The sequence below is a fragment of the Silene latifolia genome, chromosome 3 (assembly GCF_048544455.1).
Source record: "Silene latifolia isolate original U9 population chromosome 3, ASM4854445v1, whole genome shotgun sequence".
Classification (NCBI taxonomy): Eukaryota; Viridiplantae; Streptophyta; class Magnoliopsida; order Caryophyllales; family Caryophyllaceae; genus Silene; species Silene latifolia.
Window position 1 is genome coordinate 77,582,463 of NC_133528.1, and position 6,789 is coordinate 77,589,251.

The 6,789-nt window shown below is 40.1% G+C and overlaps 1 non-coding gene across 1 annotated transcript; it reads left to right on the plus strand.

Moving 5' to 3' along the window:
• The first annotated feature begins 2,273 nt into the window (after positions 1 to 2,273).
• On the plus strand, positions 2,274 to 2,380 carry LOC141650780 (small nucleolar RNA R71). Its single transcript, XR_012546796.1, has one exon. It is a non-coding gene; the product is annotated as a small nucleolar RNA R71 (small nucleolar RNA).
• The last annotated feature ends 4,409 nt before the right edge of the window (positions 2,381 to 6,789 follow it).

Below are 6,789 nucleotides of genomic sequence, written 5' to 3' on the forward strand. Positions count from 1 at the left end.
CTCACTTCTCTCAAACATGACAATTATCTTGATCAAAGTATAAAAATCCAAAAATAACAAAAATGCAATACAAGAATTGAAATGCGAGTTAGGGAGTTAGAAATATTTACAAATGGTGGTTTAGGGAGGACTCCACCAAACTCTCATTCTTGATGAGATGTCAAGGGGGCATGTCCAAGGTGTTGTTGATGTTGCTCAACACCTTGAAGAAATAATCAAAAGCTTGTTCATTATCGTGATAAAGATCTTCAATAGACCTTGGCCCTTGTTGTCGGTCTTGATCGATAGCATTACCAATATAGGGATTAAAAATCCCTTCAAACTCGTCGTCCCAAAGACCACATACTTCATTAAGTTGATCATTAAAAATCTCTTGATTTGATGGAGACAACTCTCCCAATTTCTTGTCTTGGCCAATGAGGCCATCCTCTTCTTCTTTGCTTGACTTTGATGAGCTTTGCAAGCTCTCCTTGTTACAATTCACTTGCTCTTTGAATGGAGCATCTTCAATTTTCTTCTTCCATTGGAGTTCCAACTTCTTCCTATCATCCTTCCGGCTATAATGATCAATCATGAAACACGGTTCATGCAAACGTGGAGCTCTCATAGTCTTGTCAAGATTAAAGGTTATACTCTCATCTCCCACTTCTAGAGTGAGCTCTCCATGTTTCACATCAATCACCGCACCCGCGGTGTGTAAGAAAGGTCTTCCTAGGATGATTGGAATGTTGGAGTCTTCTTCCATGTCAACAATGACAAAGTCCACCGGGATGAAAAATTTCCCAATTCGTACGGGAACATCTTCCCATATCCCTAATGGTGTCTTCGTCGATCTATCGGCCATTTGGAGTGTGATATTGGTGCATTTAAGCTCTCTCATCCCCAACCTTTTACTCACCGAGTACGGCATAACACTCACACTAGCCTCTAGATCACATAAGGCTTTGTTGATCGTGGTGTCGCCAATGATACACGGTATTGAGAAGCTTCCCGGATCCTTGAGTTTTGGAGGTGAACTCCCTTGAAGTATTGCACTACTCACCTTAGTGAAGGCGATAGTCTCAAGCTTCCGGATTGACTTCTTCTTTGTGAGGATGTCTTTCATGTATTTCGCATAGGCCGGCACGTGATTGATTAATTCCGTGAAAGGAATCGAGACTTCCAAATTCTTCACAATTTCCATAAATTTTCCAAGTTGGTCATCAAATTTGGGCTTGGCTTGACGACTTGGAAAAGGAAGTCTAATCACAATGGGCTCCTTCTCCTTGACCTTGTCTTCATTTTTCTTTGAAATTTCTTCTTTTGATGATTCTCCAACCTTGGAGTTTTGCACAATTTCTTCCTTATCACTAGCTTCCACAACTTCATCCTCAACTTGCTTCCTCGGTGCTTCATACCTTGTACCACTTCTCAAGTGAATGGCACTAACCATTTCATGTCTTGGGGGATTACTTTGAGGTGGTAATTACCCCTTTTGTCTTTGTGAGCTTGAAGATGCTAGTTGAGTCAATTGGGTTTCCAACATTTTGGTGTGACCTAGGATGTTGTTGATGGTGGTTTCCCTTGCTTGACTATCTTTTTGCATTTGAGTGAAAAATTCTTGTTGATTCTTTTGCATTTGGAGGACCGCTTTTTGAACATCAAAGCCTTGGTCGTTTTGTTGATTGTATTGATTTTGGTAACCTTGGTTTTGATTGTAAAAGGGTCTTTGATTTTGGTTTCTCATGGGTGGTGGGGTGTATGTTGTTTGAGGATTTTGAACATTTTGGCTTTTGTATGGGAGATTTGGATGGAATTTGGTGTTTTCATTGTAATAGTTGGAATAAGGGGTACCACTCTTGTATGATTGGAAAGCATTCACTTGTTCATTTGTTCCCCTACATTCACTTTGGTCATGTCCCAAAGTTCCACAATTCTCACATATCCCACTTGGGATTGATGAAGATGCCGTCATGGCATTAACATGATGCTTTGGTGATTTTGAGACTTCTTCAAGTCTAGCCATTGCTTTCTCAAACTTCAAGTTGATAGTATCGATATGGGAGCTAAGTTGAGCACCTAATTGAGTAACGGCGTCCACTTCGTGCTTTCCTCCTCTAGTAGCCTTGCGAGGCCTACTATATTGTGAGTTATGGATTGCCATCTCTTCAATTTTGCTCCAAGTTTGGTTGTCATCAACCTCGGTGAACATCCCATTCGATCCCATATTAAGGATATTTCTTGAATCTTCATAAAGACCATTCCAAAATTGTTGTACCAAGAACCACTCGCTAAGTCCATGGTGAGGACATGAGCGACAAATTCCCTTGAATCGCTCCCAAGCTTCATACAAAGATTCTTCATCCCTTTGCTTAAAACCCGTAATTTGAGCTCTTAACATGTTAGCCTTTTCCGGTGGATAGAACTTTTTGTAGAAAGCTAGAGCCAACTTCTTCCAAGAATCAATTCCGAGAGTAGCCTTATCAAGGCCTTTCAACCATTGTTTCGCGGTGCCAATTAGAGAAAAAGGAAATAAGACCCATCGAATTTGGTCTTGAGTTACACCGGTTTGTGAAATCGCATCACAATAGTCACAAAAAGCCTCCATATGAGAATGAGGGTCTTCACTAGGCATCCCCCCAAATTGGCTTCTTTCAACTAATTGGACAAATGCGGATTTGGCAATGAAATTTCCGGTTAGATGTTGTGGTGTGGGAGTACCATTGGGTAGGTTCTCCTCGGTGGGTACAGAATGTGATGAAAACTTAGGCATTGTGGGTTGATTTTGTGGTTGATTTTGTGTTGGGTTCTCCTCACCTTCTCTTGCAAAAGGGTTGATGAACTCAATAGTTGGTTGAATACCTACAACCTCACTAATACCTCTCAAATTTCTCCTAGCAAGTCTTCTATTGATTGTCAAAGTTCTTTCAATTTCACGATCAAAAGGTAACAAATCACCTTGTGACCTTCTAGACATGCAAAATATCAAACAACTCGAAAACAATTAGAACAAACCTTGAGGAGTTTTACTTCCTCAAGGCAAAGAAAGACACAACTAATAACAATATAAGGAAATCTAAATCAAGTTAACACCGTCCCCGGCAACGGCGCCATTTTGATACGGACAAGAGTTGGTCGTCATACATCCAATCAAACACAATTTATAACTTCACAAACAACTCTACAATTAGTAAAGAGGCAAGTAAAGGTCGGACCCCAAGGGACGGGAATTGAAATGAGATTTCTATTGCAACTAGTGGTGTCTTAGGGGTGTCATAATTTGGGTTGATGTAGAAGGTCACTAAACTAAATAGCAATGAAAGTAAACAAGCAAGATGAATTAAAAGGGTTGTAAACAATTGATAAAAAGCACTAGGGTGTCATGGGGTCATAGGGGAATCATGGGAGTTGATCATACAAACATGTTCTCAAATTATAAGCAAGCAATTATTGTTGTGATGGATTGAGTTGGGTTATGTCTTACAATCCTAGGAAAGTTTGGGTCCCGGAGCCGAATCGATTAGATTGTACAACACCTACAAGTCGACTTAGTCTTCCCTACTCAACAACATGCATGGTCTAATGAGACTCGAGTTGGTTTATGTCTTACAAGTCTCATTGAAAAGATAGGTGATGGGTAAAAAATGCAAGGATTCATAGGCTCGCATTTTATCAAACATAACATGTGCATGAGTCGAGATCAAAACAAGCAAGCAAATAAACCATGAAAGCATATTAATTTAAGCATGAATCATTCCCCATGTTGGTTTCCCCTAATTACCCATTAACCCTAGCTAGGTGACTACTCACTCATTATCATGTTGATCATGCTAGCAAGGTTGTCAATCATACCAACAAAGTAAAACATGATGAATAAATAAAAGTAATTAACAATAATTAAAAAGGGATTAAGAGAATTATACCTACTAATGATCCAATAATAAAGCAAAGATAAAAGAAGTACTTGATGCTTGATTGAGAGGTTGTCAATCTCCCAATAATAACCCAAATAATCTTCAATTACCCAAAATAAAGGATGAACAAAAGAGAGATTAAGGAAATAAAACTTGTATTAGAACTTGATTAATTGTTGATTACAAAACTAAAGAGAGATTTGATTGATATTAACTATACTAAAGATTGATAAGAAGGACATCCTCTTCTAATTAGACTAATGGGGTATTTATAGTGGAAATTAGGAGGATGCATTAGGGTTAACTAAGGGCTAAACTAGTAATTACACTTTTTAGATTTGAGCAGGGAAACGCCGGTATTTTTCGAAGGAAGGGCATCTTTCACGGAGGCTTGAAGAAGACGAAATTGTGCTGGACTGGAATCCGTGCGTCTTAGGCTCGGGACGGGCGGATTCTGGGTCTGGAGGACGGGCGTCTTTGGGAGAAGACGGCCGGATTCTGAAGCTGCTGCCCGGGCGTCTTTGGGAGAAGACGGCCGGATTGTGGAGTGGAGGACGGGCGGATTCAGGGCAATCCGCTCGGATTGTAGCTCAGCATTGTTTCTTCTTCTTTTCTTCCCTTTTCTTCATAAAATCCTTGGGGACTTCCTCGGGGATGCAAGGATCTTTCCTCAACATTGCCCATCTACTATAATATGTACAAAGGCCTTCTAATCTTGTCTTTCCTTGATGCTTGGTCATTGAATTCAATCAATTTAGTCTCGTTTTGCCATGAAAATGCAAGATTCTTACTCCTTTCCTACCAAGGGATCGAAATCTCAAAGAATATGCAAAACAAAGAACTAAAGACAATAAATGACCCAAATATGCACTAAAAAGCATGGGAACAAGGCTAATTCGGGGGCTAAATATGCGCTAATTATGGTCACATCATGATCACCGCCATCTGTATGATAATAACGTCAAACTTTCTAGCAAGCCAACCGTTATTAGGTAATCATTAATCAACTGATTAAAATACGAAGTATACCCTTGTGAACCTGTAAGAGATTTACAAATGTTATCACACTAATTTGTGGAGGACACAAGCTCCAACACTCATGTCTCGAATGTGGCGTAGTCAATCAATGTGAACAAGGATGGACAAACACAATATATACAAAACAATATATACAAGACTACACTACAAAGGAAATGAACATGTTTTTGGATTTTTAAATTTTTCAATTTTTATGGGTTTTGTTTTTATGAAATTAAAAGACATATTTTTGTGATTTTTTGAAATTTTGAAATTTTTATTATTTTTGGAATATAAATTCCTATCCCCCACTTTATTTTGGACATTGTCCTCAATGTACATGTAGGAGTAGGAATGAAAAAGAAAGTACATGTTTTTTGGATTTTTATTTTATGGAAATAAAGTACAAATGCAATGGTATGATATGAATGAATGCATGCTCTAACTAAATGCAATTCTATATGACATATATAACAAATGAATGCAATCTAAACTATACTATATGATGCATGTTAAATGCTTAAGTCACCTATGATCAAACCTCCCCAAACCGATTTAAACACTATTTCTAGTGTAGAAAAGATTAGGATTGGTCATTAGTGACTATGCATGCATTCTAGTCTATATGCAACTATCTACATGAATCATGTGAGATATATTACAATGCAACTATACTATATGAACTAACTAATGTAAATGCAATATGAAATATAATACAAATGCAAGTGAAGACTAAACTAAATGCAATGCACTATACAAAAGGGAGAGGGAGAGAAGAGTATCATACAAATGGAGGTGGTGAGGTAGGCATCTCTCACTCGTCATCATCATCATGGTGGTAGCCATACCTGCTAGAACTTCCTCCTTGGTCATACCCCCCTCCTTGGCCAAAGTATCCTCCACCTTGACCATCAAAGTTCCTGGCTTGGTTCCCTTGATTAGGGAACAAAAGGTGTGGTTGAGCCCAAGATGGTCGAGGGCCATTAGGGTCGATATACCCTTGTTGTGCCATTTGGTAGTATTGAGGATAGAGGGCCAAGTAGTTATCGACCCGCCCATCGTGTACTCCGAGATCAACCTTCTTCATAAGATCCATCAAATCATTCATATCCGGAGCATCGGGGACTTGCGGTGCGAATGGCCTATGAGGAGTGGGGTACGATGGGATAGGCACATAGGAAGGCGGGGCAATGAGCCTTGCCGGTATCCCGCGGGGCGGTGGAGGGTGGCGGGGTACTTCTTCTCTTTGAGGGTGGTTAGGGTGGATTTCAATGTCGAGGAGGTAACTCGGCCTAGGTGAATATGGGCTCAACCTTGGGTCGGTACCAGGTATATTCCACCCCGAAAGAATAAAAGAAGAACACCCTTTTTTGAACCATTCTACACTCCCATCTTGAGTGTAGGCACACCACCGGTGGTGGTTGAAGACGGCGTCCTCATCAATCAAAGTACTACCCTCAAGAGGTGCATAAGTCCCATGGGTGTTGAACCCGGGACAAAGGTAGTTAGCCAAGATAGTAATTAGACCTCCCATCACGAAGGTCTTAAGTTGGGAGTTCCCTTGAGAGAAATCGTAGAATCTCGTAAGCATCTCAAGGGGGGTATTGAAGTTGTATCGCCTTGTCCCACGAACATTTAGATAGGACTCAAGGAATGTCAAATCGGGGAGAGTGCACCTATCTTGCTCGAATCTCCCATTAATGGTGCCGGCTACGAAACGCTCGGTGATCCGAATCACCGGGTGTTGAATAGCAAAGGTATAACATTGTTTTTGGTGAATGAAATCCCTCCCGGAAATAGCCTTCCAAACTAGGTCCACATCAAAGTCGGAGGGTTTGTTGATGTTGCTTGTTAGTACAACAAGACCAAAAATATGAGC